Here is a 15,767-nt window from a genome sequence, read left to right as displayed (position 1 = left end):
GCTGACCCTGATAATCATGTAGAGCAAGTCATTATTCCTATACCCCTTTGCCAATGGAGGAGGGTTTGATCTGAAAGGTTGATGCCTTGCCTTCCGTTCATATTTGAAAGGAAGGGTCTTTGCCTGCACATGTATGTCTGTAACTGAGTGCATACATATATTTGTGTAGTAGTGTAGCATGGGTTGCCTGCGTCCGGGACAAGCACGCTCATGTATGGGGGCAGGGCACAGAGCTTGAACAGAGCCTGTTGCAGCAGCCCACCCTTTGCTGCTGATGCCGCTGGAGTGACCGAGCTGTGGCGGTCTGACAGGTTACACATCACCAAGAATGCCAGTTTTGACTGTGACCGTGTTCCTTTATTTTAATGCAAGCGAAAGTAAACATGGGCAGCAAGGAGGGCGCCAAAACCCGGCCGCAGGAAACTATCAGCTCAGCCCGTGCACCTTCATATTCTTACGCTTTAAGATTGCTTTCCCAAATCTGTGTCTCAGGTAGAAATAGGGACAACACTCTTCAGACATCCCTGCTGGTCTCGCTGCCAGAGCCGTCTTTCCCATAGGGCTTAGTGGTGCGTCGCGCCAGGGCGCTGGCCTTTCAGGGGCGCCCCAGCAAGTGGGGGAGCTGCACAACGTTGCCGGCGGCCTCCCCTTTCCCTGCATGCCCGCCTCTGTGCCCCACCAACCATAAGGCGGGCAGGCATGTAGCTTCCCTCCCAAGCCTCTGAGGGGATCGCTCTCCTCCCGAGGAGACCTGGGAGGGGTGCAACTTCACTCCCAAGCCTCTGCGGGGATTGCTCTCAGCATGGGGGAGAGTTGCCCCCCCCAATGGCTGGCAGTGAACAGATATGGCCACCTCAACACTATCCGTGGTAATTTGGGGGCGCTGGGCAGATATTTGCACCCCGGCGCCACACCTGCTTGCTGCAAAGCTCGCTGCCTCTTCTCTCACTTGCCCTTTCCTCGCCTCCCTTGCCCTCCTGCATGGGGGTGCCTGGTTGCGCCTCCTCAAAATTGTACACCCAGGGCCAACCCCCACTACGCCCCTGTGGTTGTGTGAAGGACTTTCCATCTGATACCCTTAGCTACTACAAACCAGCCCGCTCTCTCCCATCGCCCTCCCATAATGCAACAAAGAAATGGAACGTAACGGCGCAGACTTTAAGGAAGAGAAAAACAGGATGCCAGTAAAGCAAAGGAAAGGTGCCAGACATAAGTGTTTCACCATATCTTTTATTTTGCAGGAAGCAATATGTTGTGCTACTCAGTTTAGCTGGAGACACGACCTCCTTGCCTCTTGTTTGTGGGCTAACAGCTCAAGGCAGAGTGTCTGAATTGATAATATGGGCAAGCATTCAGTAAGCAGAACTGTGTCTAGTTACTGGAAGGTGGGTCAATACCCGACTCCTTGCAACATGGGCTTCCCCCTGTCTCCGCACAAATGCCCATTCTGCTGCGTCTTGTGCCAGACGAAAGCGTGTGCCCAAAGAATGTACATTGTTCACATAAAGTACATTGAAACAAAACTAGGAAGTTGGCTATATAACATAACGGGAGCCAACACAGAGTCCAGATGATTTATTCACATCTTTAAATTGGTCCAATAGACTCTGATCTGTTAGAGGGAAAAGGACTCTGAAGCTATTTTGAGCAATTACCAGCCAACCTGATAATGAAAACACACATTCAGAAAAAATGAGAAATGGTTGCAAAGCAGCAAATTTATCTTAAAACAACATAGCTATTTTTAAAGAGGTTTTGCCTTGGCTTTACTTTCCACAACATGATTTATTTTTTTTTTTTTGATAATTCAGCTATTTCCAGAATACTTTTGAGCAAACATCAAATCTGAACATAATTTTGCAGAGGTGCACTTCAAACAAAGGGCTGATTTATGAAGATTTTTAAACTCCCGATATCAGCATTTTTTTAAAAAAAAATATTTCTCATGAAGAACATACGGAAGCTTTCTCTTTGTTCTGAACTCAGGAAAAGACTTGTCTTTTTTGCTGCTTTGAATAAACTGATAGCTCTGCAAAAGACAGAGAGAGAGAGAGAGAGAGAGAGAGAGAGAGAGAGAGAGAGAGAATGGATTAAAAGGTAAAAATGTAGGTAAGAAGTTCAGAATAAAATCCATTTTGAGTAATATTTCTTGTTAACTACTAATAGCTGCAGAGCCAGAGCACACCTTACAGCTTCTACATGTGATGGTGGCTAAAATGTCCTTCTGCTTGGCAAGCCGAACTAATCCTAGCTATAATAACTAGGGCTGTGTGTAGACTCCTCAATCCACCCTGTGGCCCCAATCTGTGGTCCCCAAATAAGGGTGATTCTCCTGGTGCAACACTGGGGGTACCCACCCCACCCCCTGGATCCACCCCCCAAACAATTCAGGGATGAGACTAATGGCTTTTTAAAATAGGGTTTTAAAACAGGGGCAGGCAACCTAAGGCCCATGGGCCACAAACGGCCCATGGGTGTCGTTTAACCAGCCCATGAGCCACCCTTGAACCGAGCCACCCACTTGGCGAGTCCCCGCACGCTGCACTAAACTGGCTCAGCGCGGGACTCGCTTCTGTGGTGCCAGAAATTGTGTCTGCACATGCTCAGACACCAAAAGTTGTGTCTGCACAGATGCAGATGATGGAAATTGTGGCTGCGCACGCTCACACATGCGTGCGAGGGATCTCTGCTGGAGTAAACCAGCCCAGGTGAGAGAAGCCTTGCTGACGTCTGTTTTAAGAGGTTTGGGGAATGTGCAGGAGGAGCTGATTCTGCATGGAACTGCTTCCAAAGCAGCATCTCCAACCCACAGGAAAAATGGCTGCACTCAACAGCGGTTGTACTTCATGCCGTGTAGATAAAAAAGGGTTATTTTGAGGTCCATCTTCCCCACCCGCTTTTAAGACTGCAGCCTGACAAAGGGATAGGCCTCGTTTGGTGGTACAATGCTACATCGGGTTAAGAACTTAATTCGTTCTGGAGGTCCATTCTTAACCTGAAACTGTTCTTAACTTGAAGCACCACTTTAGCTAATGGGAACTCCCGCCGCCGCCGCACGATTTCTGTTCTCATCCTGAAGCAAAGTTCTTAACCTGAGGTACTATTTCTGGGTTAGCGGAGTCTGTAACCTGAAGCGTCTGTAACCCGAGGTACCACTGTACCTGTTTCCTGAGCCAAAGAATTCCTCTCAGTCTCTCAGCCTTAAATTGAATGGAATAACTGAGAAGCAGGGTAAAGATTCCTCAGAGACCACAAAATGGCAGGCATGTGAGCTGAGCCATTAGCTTTAGCCATTAATCCAAACAGTTATTAATTAAATGTCCAAATGATGTAGTTCTTCCATAGATGACTCGGCCAGGATTTTTACTTGTAATAATACATTGGATGGGGGAAGTTGAGCAAGATACAAGTCTAGCCTTTCAAGCTGGCGGAATGCGGCCTTGCTTTATAAATGAGAGCATTAGAAGTCAGAGCACCAAGATAGGAAACTGACATTTTCATGGCACAACAGGGCTTAGCGTTTTGTGAACAACAACAAAAAAAAAGAGGACTGAAAGAATGAAAGCCAGTGGTTTATGCATTTGAAATATTACAGAAAGAGGAAAATGTGAATCATTGTCTACGTTTATATTTTGGAAAGCAGATTGTCTGCCTGTATGTGTCTGCCACCTCTTGAGATATCATTGCCAAATTTGCCACAATGGTTCCTGAGAAGGAGGTAGAAATGGCTGGTGATGTTTGGATACCGTCCACCATTTTGAATCAAGATAGTAGACCAACACACCACCCCCTGGCATTACTTTGTCTACCTTTTTGGCATAGGTTCAGTTTCCTCTTGAGAGATTTTCACCAAACTTCATACCAACAAATTGGTCATGTCTGGACCAAAAGAAGTGAAGAATGACTTGCTGCCCAACACACTAACTATTGGGGAACCAGTTTTTGAGGACATCTAACCTAATCTGCTCCAGTATGAGCAATCTGGATATAGATTACAGTTTCTTCACAGAGCTGAAAGTCAAATGAGAGTCATGATCATTGTGGTGTATACTCTTGTTTCTTCTCTTCCACAACTGCAGTGCTTTAAAATCCAGCAAAACTTTTTGAACAGAGCCAATAATGGTATAAAAGCAATTTAGATGTTTACTTCAGGGAACAATGGCATCATCGAACTATCTTCAACTCTTGGGTTGGTGGTGTGGAGGGAGATCAACTGTATCTTCTCAAAGTTTCCTTTTATACAAGCATCCAGCCTATATTTATTTTAGCAACACCCACAGAGGCATAAATTAAATCAAAACAGGGAACATCCATAAGAGAACAGATTGTTGGTGGGTGTTACAGTGTTCTCTTTTCTTTTTTTTAGAATGGTTGTGAACTATTTGGAAATTAAATAGAAGACTGTGTAGGTGAAAGATAAATGCTAAAAATGTCTACTGACCACAAGATTTGTTTCAGACCCCTGATTAAGTGCTTCAGAAAACAGACCACTTTGGTTTGAGGCATTTCATAGACTGCTTGATTTGACTCAGGCTCTATCCAAGTTTGTTTTGTTATTCTCCTTCTACCCCCATTTACTATCAGGACATCAAATGCAGCTGTATCATTTTTTTCTTTTTACAGAAGTACATGAAATTTGCAAGCAGATTACTACCTCAGAGTGAGTAAAGCTTGCCAAATCATGCACAAATGGATCCAGGAGCTTTCGGGCTGAACATCTTTAAAGTGTGATTATTATTCCCCCCCAAAGGAAATGTCTCTAATCTGTTGTATTTTGGGGTAGTATTCAGTTGTGGCACCTACCCCGTAGAATGCCTTGCCAAGTGATGTGTACCAAACCCCATTGCAGTGGTACCTCGGGTTACATATGCTTCAGGTTACATACGCTTCAGGTTACAGACTCCGCTAACCCAGAAATAGTACCTCAGGTTAAGAACTTTGCTTCAGGATGAGAACAGAAATCGTGCTCTGGCGGCGCAGCAGCAGCGGGATGCCCCATTAGCTAAAGTGGTGCTTCAGGTTAAGAACAGTTTCAGGTTAAATACGGACCTCCGGAAAGAATTAAGTACTTAACCCGAGGTACCATTGTACTGCACTGGGTGACAAAAACTCTGCTGTTAAAATGCTTTTGGTTGATTATTCTCCTTTCTGCAATTTATCTTTGATGTTAGTTTCAATAGCTGTTTTGGATTTTGTTGCAAGCACTTGGCTTTTATTCAATTTTTGTAATTTTAATGAGGATTGTTATATAATTTGTTGCTGTTTTTGTGTTTTGAATTGTAAGTCACCCTATGTTTCTTTGACTTTAAATACATAAATATTAAATGTTTTTGGTTTTTTTTTGCATTATAGCTGGAAGGCCTCATACAAACCATAGTCTGCCAGTTTGGTTGCAATGGCTAACTACGGTTTGATTGTACCAAGAAGTTTTTCATTAAACTTAGTGTGAGAGCGGAAGAAGAAATATATGAGCACAAAGCTTATTCCCAACTCTCCAAACTATGGTTTGCAGGATCAGCAACATTACATCCGAACCGAATAAGCTGCGGTACTATGACTCGCCAATTTTGCTACATCGACTTAAATCCAAGGACATAAACTTCACAATATGTGGACGAGATACTATATTTGGCCATTTAGAATGGCTCGCAGTTTAAACAACCACTGTTGAAATAAGAAGCTTTAAACAAAGAATTACTCATAAAAAGACAGCTAATTTTTCAAATGATATGTGTGGAAAAGAACATCTACTTGTGAATGACTCATCAAGGAGGGTGTTCTGACATTTTGACTCGTTAGTCATTCACCTTGCTCCAGTCTGTCAATACATCCAGTCACTTACACTGTCTCCGGTACTTTCTGTGTTTATAACACTCTAGAGGTAACCGAACAAGCTGTACGAGCTGAAATTAAACCACACAGGGAGCTGAACGTTCTTTGTGCTGAGCACAGCAGGGTGGTTCCAAGGAGGCTCACATCTAGGCCTCTTAGAAGTGCTTACAAACTACCAGATCTACCATATTTTTTGCTCTATAAGACTCACTTTTTCCCTCCTAAAAAGTAAGGGGAAATGTGTGTGCGTCTTATGGAGCGAATGCAGGCTGCACAGCTATCCCAGAAGCCAGAAGAGCAAGAGAGATTGCTGCTTTCACTGCGCAGCGATCCCTCTTGCTGTTCTGGCTTCTGGGATTCAGAATATTTTTTTTCTTGTTTTCCTCCTCCAAAAACTAGGTGCGTCTTATGGTCAGGTGCGTCTTATAGAGCGAAAAATACATAATTCTGATCTGGGCAAGGATTGCATAGAAAGCCTGCTCTGCTTTATCCAGTTCCGGGTATCACACTTTAGAAAAGCAAACAGGCTCCAAGGAGATGGTGGTTTGAAAGATGAGTCATATCAGGGAAGGAGTGGAGCACATGGCACTGGGAAAGGAAAAATATAAAGGAAAAATCCTTCTCTGCTGGAGCAGCAATTTTGCCTAACATGTAGTAGCTGAGTCACAAGACTTACAGATGTCTGTACAGTCATACCTCGGGTTACAGACGCTTCAGGTTGCGCGTTTTCTGGTTGCGCACCACACTGAACCCGGAAGTACTGGAACAGGTTACTTCCAAGTTTCAGTCCTTGCGCATGCGCAGAAGCGCTAAATCTCACTTTGTGCATGCGCAGAAGTGGCAAATCACAACCTGTGCATGCGCAGACATGGCACTGCGGGTTGCGAACATGCCTCCTGCATGGATCACGTTCGCAACCTGAGCGTCCACTGTACTTCACCTGAGGAAAGCTCAGCTATGGGACTCTAATAATAATAATAATAATAATAATAATAATAATAATAATAATAATAATATTTATATCCCGCCCTCCCCAGCCAAAGCCGGGCTCAGAGCGGCAACAACAGTAAAATAAATACAACATTCTAAAATCATTTCATTATAAAATTAATTCAAATCACATTAATGGCAACCATTGGGCTAGAGTTCTGTGAGGATTGCCACAAGGGAAATGCTGTGGCAAAGGATTTAGCCATTTCCAGAGGATTAGATATCTGTAGAATGTGACAGCAGTGATTGCCAACTGATGGTGCCAATCTCTGCCTCTGTCTGCCACCATCATGTGACTGGCTCTAGCACTGCACCACCATTTTGTGACCGTTGGGCCACAGGAAGTTCAACAGGAAGTTCAAGAACCCAGCCCTACAACACTCTCCTCAGTGCCACAGCCTCACCTCTTAAATCCTACCCCATTTTCACCTTCCCCGTTGTATTTCATTTCTTTGCCACTAAGCATACCTGTCTGACTTTGGAATGACTCAAGAGTGGTGGATGGGGACTAAGAGTGGAAGAGATTATTTTAGGTGCTAAGGGCGAATGGAAGCAGACCTAAAGATTATGATTAACCTTTGATAACCTCCTTGGGGAAAGGAATTTTACTCAGGAAAATATATCCTTTTCCTAGAAGCAAGTGTCTGGAAACAATTTGCAGCTTTCCTCTTTCTTATCTATATGAATCACCATCGTTCGAGAGGTCAGAGTTATGCCAAGCGAGACATGGCCTCTGTCTTCTGAAGTTGTTTATATATGAGACTTAAGGCAGCTCTTGCCTCAGCTAAGGTTATAATGCAGAATGTAACGCTACAGTGGCCGTTCCAAATGCCTCTTCTGATTCTCTTCCGCATCATCAGCAACCAGATGTTGACATACACGGTGTGAGATTCAGGCACAACTGCTTTGCTCCTCTCTTCATGCAAGCGATGACACAAACCAGGAAGCTGCAGTAAACCATAACTTCCTGCATGTCCAAACTTGGAACTGTGGCTACTGGTTTCTCACCAACCCATGATACAGATGTTAGCTTTAAATCATGATTTCATATTATGGCTTGTCTGAAAGCCATAAACCAGAGTTTCCCGGTTGACACTTAACGGGACGAGTTATTATTTCTGACTTCCTGGCTTGTTCACTCATTTGCATGGAAAGAGGAACGTAGTTGTTGCATGTGGGTGCCTAAAACTAGTGCATATCTCAGTTAAGCCACTATTGGATGTCTGAATCAAAGCCTCTGCAATTGGTGAGTGCTGCACCAGCAGAGTTGGAGAGTTCAGATTGTGTAGGAAGAATATTGCATTTGAAGTACATCCACACCTTGAAAAATGCTGGTGGGCCTTCTTGGTAGCGGCACCCGCCCTGTGGAATGCCTTCCCATCAGATGTCAAGGAAATAAACAACTATACAACTTTTAGAAGACATCTGAAGGCCGCCCTATTTCTGGAAGTTTTTAATGTTTGAAGTTTTATTCTGTTTTTAATGTTCTGTTGAAAGCCACTCAGAGTGGGTGGGGAAACCCAGCCAGATGGGCAGGGTAGAAATAAATTATTATTATTATTATTATTATTATTATTATTATTATTATTATTATTATTATTAAATCTAGTTTCTGGCAACACATCAAAATCAACAGGTGCGACAAATTCTTGCAGTTGTATAAAAATCCCATGGGAAATCCCAGAATTCCCCACTTATTTGACCATACTTCTTAATGGAAATGGCTCATTAAAGTAATTCAGATGGCAAGGGACTTTGTAAACACAGTGTAAACAAACAACCTTGGCTAGTGGAAACAGTCATTTTGGCTATTTTACACTTCTTGGTTCGAAAGGATTCATGTGGAGGGTTGCTCTCTTCCTATCTTATTTAATGCAATTGTAAAACATGTCAGCTAACAATTGAAGCTGGTTTGGTGGGAAATGCATTAAAACACATTGTTTACGCTGTTTCCAGTGTGCTCCCACCTCTGACTTGGGAAGTTGCGTACACACAATGTTCACCGCAATCCTATTCTGTAATTTCCTATGAAATGCTGAATTTTGATGAATTCTCTCCCAAACCAGTTTCAATCTGAATTGACCAAAAGAGCAGCCGAACCACATTTTAAGCTGGTAATGTGTACGCAGCCACAGTATTTCATAAGAAACGACTGGATAGATATGGATTGTAATGAATGTTGCATTTAAACTGTTTCCCAAACAAGCAGTGGGGACACACTGGATGTGGAGTAAACAGAAGTACCCAGCTTTATTTTACAATTAAGCCGGATGTGGTCAACCAACACCTTGCAAAATTGTAGTAACTAGCATTGCAATACAGGCATGTCTGTAAGGGCGGTGGGAAACAGAACTTTTTTACTTTTATGTTGCTGGAGGTTCATGAGTGCAGTCTGTTAAATTCTGCCATTCCTGCTAAACTTTCTGACAAAGGAGCACAAAGAAACCATCCCATAACTGGTTGTTGCTTTATAAAGGGAAGCTGAACTTTTTCAGTAGCGTTGGATTCGTATGGTGACTGCATGGCTCTTTCAGAGTCCTCAGTGATAGAAAGCAGAACTGATGATTATCTCAATACTGACTACACACAAAATTTGTTAGCCTTGTTTGGATTTCACAATATTGACATCACTTGTTTCCTGCTCAGAAAGGTCACATTAAGTTCCCCTCTGAAGTTTAAAAGTGAACCCTGCATGATTTGTTTTGTTTTACAAAATGCAATCACCACCCACCCACCACAAAAAAACCCTACCCTAAAATGATAACTATAGGACTAGTTGTTACAAGTCCTGATTTTTACATTTTTTAAAAACATACAAGTTTCGTAACTTTTCTGCTCCCCACCCCCTGCCCTCATCTGAAGATGACAAATGGTACTTCTCTGATTGGTGAACCAATTAGATTGTATTTCCAAGATTGTTGAAAGAACCTATTGGTTAATTGGCAGGGAAGCAAACATTAAAAATAACTGTTTGTGAAAGTTATTGTGCCGTTTCAATTTTTCAGTCAAGCAATACATCTTTTAAAAAACAAACTATAATTCAAACAAATAGACAGAATTTGTTTCCATGTAAACATACCCAAGACCATACTATTAGGCTGTAATCCTGCATGCATTTACCTGAGAGTAAACACCACAGAACTCAATGAGATCTACTATTGAGTAGATAGGCATAAGATGGCACTGTTAGGCTGCTTCCACAAGAGATATTGCACAATCCCTACATGTCTACTCAGAAGTAAGTCCCAATGAATTCAGTGAGCCTTACTCCCAGGTAAGTGGGTATGGGTAGGTGTATACATACCGTTTCTCTCCAGGGCAGTATCAGATTAACCTGCCTTATATTTTCCTCAAGAATGTATATTTTTCTATGCGCTGAAAGCAAAGCACCCATGAAGTGTTTTCAGGGCCAATTTGCAACCAACACACAAACAATAACAAGAGCTTCTTACCTCTTCCTGCTAAGCCCTTCAGTTTATTTATTTCCTTACTTGAATTTCTATCCTGCAGTCTGCCCCAAGTGAGTAACCGCATGTTGTAAAGAGCAAAATAAAACAAGGCCAATTGAAATAACCAGCTACAACAAAGACTGCATCTCATCATAAATAACTGGGGGCCCGAGGGGAATTAAGGAGCAGAGAGCAGCTCACATTGTTTATGGTATCGAAATGCCTGATCAGATGCACAGCCACACTCCTCTTCTTTCATCTTGCACTCAGTCCCAGAAGTTGGGAGAATCTGCTTATTTCTTTTTCTTTCCGTTGTGAATTCTCCTTGCTTCAGAGAGCAGCCATTCACTTTGAAAGGAGGACCACACTAGCAAACATAAGCCAAGAGGAATGAAAAATACTTGGGATGCTATCAGGGGCATGGCTGGTGTGAAAGCAGGCAATAGGAAGGTGGTGCTTTTAACCTTCTGCACTGAACAAACGAGAAAAGTTGTCTGAGGTTAGAAGAGAAGTAAGTGGAAAACAAAGCAGATAGCATGTTGCCAAAATTAGATACAAGGAAAGGGCTGCTATTATCTGTGTAGTGATGGATAACGCTTTTCTGCCTGCTCTCATTTGTCTTACTGTAGTCATCCCTACTCCCATCCCAGTCGTTCACTGCTCTTTATCTTAATGGGCTGGAGATGGGCAAGTAATAGATTTTGCAAATGGGTGCTGCCAATCTTAAACTTCATTTTTTATTAGTTGACAGGCAGTATTCAGGTTTAAGCAGGGCTCTCTCTCCTCTCCTCCTTGCATTAAGTAGCAATCACCCTGCTCTGGCATCTGTCAACTCCCCTTAACTGGATTGCTGAGGTTTGTAACTTAGGTCCTTCCAGGGTGCATAGATTCTGCGATCTGTTCACAACTCCTGTTAGGGCAACAACATTAAATTATCACCTCTGCTGATTGGGAAGAAGATGAATAGAAAGCAAGAACCTGGAGAATATTAGAGACACTTGCAGTGACATGCAAAGGAGTAAATGGAAATTTAAAGCCATTGGACTCAGTTATACACCCGCAAATAAAATGTTATAAAGTGCAGTATAAAAATGTGGCATTAGGTGGCGATGGTGAGCTATGGTAAATTCACTATATTTTTCAAAATGTTTTTTTGAAAAAAAGCTTTTTCCACCGTGTTTTTTTATATGTGTGTAGATTCCACCATTGTTTCCTAGCCTTCTGTATGGCAACACATTTATGGGCCCTTAGCATCACAGCTGTTTCTTGGCATACCTGTCTTTCCCCTTCCAGCTGACAACTATTCACCTCCCACCTCTCCCTGCCTTCATCAAAGGCTGTGAAGAGCTGTAAATTAAGGGGCAAAAGCCAAGAGGCTCATTGTGTCATCTTCCAACAACTCATTCATTGAGAATTCATTGAGAAAAGGCAGGACCTGTAGCAGTCACTCATTCATGGCATCATATCATATACTCTTTTATTTGAAGTGGCATCATAGAAAGGGACCCAAGCGTTATCTAGTCCAACCCCCTGTAATGCAGGAATCTGAGCTAAAGCATCCTTCATCTCATAGGGCAGTTCATGACCTGGAATATCCTGAAACCTTTTATAAGACCCTCAAAGAGATGAAGTTCACAGATCCAAAGTATTCTGTGCTCAGCTCACGCCCAATTCCTGAGATTTTAAGCATGTTACAACATTTCCTCCTCGCATTTAATGCATCTATAGAGGGATGTAATCTCCATTTCCCATGATGTGTTTGGCCTAACCCTTAATCCACCACCACAATTGAAACGAAGCTCAGATTCAACCCATTTTTCTGTCCCTTGTCTCCCGCCAACCCACCTGTGAAATTTAGGTTGCAAGCTTTTCTTTGTTTCTTATTGCAGTGCAGAGACCAAAGCCACAAGGAATTCCTGAAAAATGCACTTCCAATGGGCGGGGGGATGGAATAAAGCATATACAAAGAGATGCCTAACACTGTCAACCTGCTGAATAGCTACCTAGCTAATTGCAAAGCACATTCGGAGGTTTTCCTGGGCACAGAGCTGAACTGAAACACACACACACACAAATGCCTTTTTGCTTCCTGCTCCTGCGGAGTGAATGATGGCGCCCTCTCATCTCCTTAAGAACTCAAAGGAGCAAGGTTGTGGCAGGTGGATGCTCCTGCCGCAGGGTTCACTGCTAGTTTGGCTTTGATCGGAAGTTGGCCCTTGTTGTTGAAAGGAGACATTTCCCCTTGCCAGCTTCTCTAGACTGCCTGCTCATGTCCACTGCCACAGGCCTTGTCAGACAGGAGAAAGAGCAATCGCTCCCTCCTCCTCCCCCAACACAAACACACACCGCCCCGCCTTCCCGTTCCCAAACAACCACCGAACAAAAGCACGCAAACTGCCAAATTATAGTTCATTTCTATCAGCACAAACTGTCTGAGCGTGACTCACGTGTTCATTATATTCCTGTGTTCTGCGAGACATTATGCAGGTGTTTCTGATTGTTACGGACTGTTTTATTTTGACAGGGAATACCAAAGCTGGCTTTCAATGATCACCCATGTCCTCATAGCTCTGTGTTTGGCATCGTGCATCTCATTGTTCCTTCAGCCAAGATGATAATTGGAGTCAGGTTATCCAGTGTGTTAAGTGCAAAGCACTCCTCTACCCCTGCTTCATATTAATCAGACTGCAGTACAGACAAGTCTTTCTGGACCTCCCGTGCTTTCTCATCTGTCACTGTCCAAAGGTTTGACAACATATTGAGCCTTGTGTGAATAGGTTTACCGTTGTTCGCTCCTCAAAACATCCTGTGGTTAAATGTGCTGCCAGAAGGGTGGAAGGAATCTGTGCAAAAATATATAGCTAAGGGAGGAAGACAACATTTATTTTTATACCACCCTTAGGAGCTTAATAATAATAATAATAATAATAATAATAATAATAATAATAATAATTTATTATTTATACCCCGCTCATCTGGCTGGGTTTCCCCAGCCACTCTGGGTGGCTTCCAACCAAATATTAAAAACAATACAGCATCAGACATGAAAAACTTCCCTAAACAGGGCCACCTTCAGTTGTCTTTTAAAAGTAAAATACCGTATTTTTTGCTCTATAAGACTCACTTTTTCCCTCCTAAAAATAAGGGCAAATGTGTGTGCGTCTTATGGAGCGAATGCAGGCTGCACACCTATCCCAGAAACCAGAACAGCAAGAGGGATTGCTGCTTTCACTGTGCAGTGATCCCTCTTGATGTTCTGGCTTTTGAGATTCAGAATATTTTTTTTCTTGTTTTCCTTCTCCAAAAACTAGGTGTGTCTTGTGGTCTGATGCATCTTATAGAGCGAAAAATACGGTAGTTGTTTATTGCCTTGACATCTGCTGGGGGGCGCTTAGGACATTAAACAATGTTCTTCCTCTGTCTTCACATTTTTGTTGGGGACTGGTTGGATGCAGAAGAGTGGTGGAATCTGCACAACCAAGAGCCCCCCAGGGAAGGTGCAGAGATGGATGATTTTGAACCTGGGGATTGGTGGTTGGACCCCGGCCACACCTCAGAGGAGTGGATGAGCTGGGAAATGCTAGAATCAGGGCCCTTGAGGAGACAGGACAGGGTGAGGAGGTTTCCAGTTTGGACGCAGGCGCTGACAGCAATGACAGAGGGGAGGCAGGCCCTGCAGTTCTCCCTCAAAGGCACCCTATAGCTTCTCTGCTGACAGCTTGCCACTCTCCCACTCTGAGAACAAGGCATTTAAGGCATGTTGCCGTGCAGTGAGCCAGGCAGATACAGTAGTACCTTGGGTCACAGACGCTTCAGGTTACAGACTCCGCTAACCCAGAAATAGTACCTTGGGTTAAGAACTTTGCTTCAGGATGAGAACAGAAATTGCGCAGTGGCGGCGTGGTGGCAGCAAGAGGCCCCATTAGCTAAAGTGGTACCTCAGGTTAAGAACATTTTCAGGTTAAGAATTGACCTCCAGAATGAATTAAGTTCTTAACCCGAGGTACCACTGTACTGAATTATCTGCCTACTGCTTCCCAAGCAGATTTAGGGACAGTCTAAGGAAAAGTGAGACATTGCGTGATCATTCCGGGGCCTGACACAGAAGGCTAGAGAGTGAAGGTGGACTACATGCCATTCCGAACAACTGCTTAATTAAGACCGGTTTTCCCAAGAAAAGTCTCTGTGTGTTCTTGATTTGCTTTCCTTAATAAAGAAACTAACTGTAAGTTAGCCAAGCGTCTCTCTCAGTCTCTCTCTCTCTCTCTCTCTCTCTCTCTCTCTCTCTCTCTCTCTCTCTCTCTCCTGCTCTGCCTGTTGGCTCCTTGACAATTTTATCCTTAGGAGAAAATAATAATAATAATAATAATAATAATAATAATAATAATAATAATAATAATAATTTATTCTTTGTACCCCACCCATCTGACTGGGTTGCCCCCGCCACTCTGGCCAGCATATACAAAAACATAACAAAACATCAAACCTTTAAAAGCTTCCCTATAGAGGGCTGCCTTCAGATGTTTCCTAAATGTTATATAACTACTCAACTCCTTAACACCTGATGGGAGGGCATTCCACAGGGTGGGGGCCACTACCAAGAAGGCCCTCTGCCTGGTTCCCTGTAATTTTACTTCATGCAGTGTGGAAACTACCAGAAGGCCCTCGGTGCTGGATCTCAGTGTCTGGGCGGAAAGATGGGGGTGGAGACGCTCCTTCAGGGATACAGGACCGAGAATGCAGACTGAGTCAGACCATTGATCCATCAAGTTCAGGAACACCTACACTGACTGGCAGTGGTTTTCTGGGGAATCGTTCAGACAAAGGCCTCTCCCAGCCCTTCCTGGAGGTGCCAAGGTTTGAACCTGGGAACTTCTGCATATTAAGCATATGCTCTACCACTGAGTTATGGCTCTGTGAGGTAGGTTAGATAGCGACTAGCCCAAAGCCACCTTGTGAGCTATGTGATTGAATGAGAATTCAAACCAGAGGGACGGGACGTGAAGCGGTTATTTTCAGACATGGAAGAGAGGAGGACTTTAAGCACTGCTTTGTCTTGGGAGGAACTGGCTTCTCTTGAGAAGATGTCATCGCAAAGAGAGCTCCCAGCAACCTCCTCTTGCACAATTCTTACATTGCGATTCCAAAGGAATTCCAGCACAAGCCCTGAGGCTGCCTTCGAAGACCTGTGGGTGATGTCATGTCTGCAGCAAACGGGATGACAACAATTGCCCATTATATGACCCTGTTTATTTTTGTAGGGAGACACACAAATGCAGCTTCAGAAAGAAGCCTTATGGGAGGCCATCTCTCAGCTCCCTTCTGTTCCTGGGGGTGAGGTTTTGTTAACAGGAAGCCATTAAGTCTATCATATTTAATGGCTTCCATCAGCAAGGCTGTTAATATGCAAAGGTTTGATAAACTTGGGTTTATCGGCCACTCTGTCTGCCATTACAGCGCCACTGAGTTGCATAAACCAAATTCAAACATCAGGTT

At 43.4% G+C, this 15,767-nt stretch overlaps 1 long non-coding RNA gene across 2 annotated transcripts; it reads right to left on the bottom strand.

Annotated features, from left to right (window-relative positions):
* Positions 1-1,931: 1,931 nt before the first annotated feature.
* LOC128410119 (uncharacterized) lies at positions 1,932-13,125 on the bottom strand. Of its 2 annotated transcripts, XR_008329388.1 has the most exons (3): positions 12,719-13,125; positions 10,275-10,638; positions 1,932-2,029 (listed from the first exon to the last, which is right to left on the bottom strand). It is a non-coding gene; the product is annotated as an uncharacterized LOC128410119 (long non-coding RNA). The 2 variants fall into 2 exon arrangements; XR_008329389.1 differs by lacking the exon at positions 12,719-13,125 and having other exon boundaries at positions 10,275-11,403.
* Positions 13,126-15,767: the final 2,642 nt, after the last annotated feature.

Source organism: Podarcis raffonei, chromosome 3 (assembly GCF_027172205.1).
Source record: "Podarcis raffonei isolate rPodRaf1 chromosome 3, rPodRaf1.pri, whole genome shotgun sequence".
Classification (NCBI taxonomy): Eukaryota; Metazoa; Chordata; class Lepidosauria; order Squamata; family Lacertidae; genus Podarcis; species Podarcis raffonei.
The sequence above is the reverse complement of the archived record's forward strand: the minus strand, read 5'-3'. Positions and strand labels throughout refer to the sequence as shown.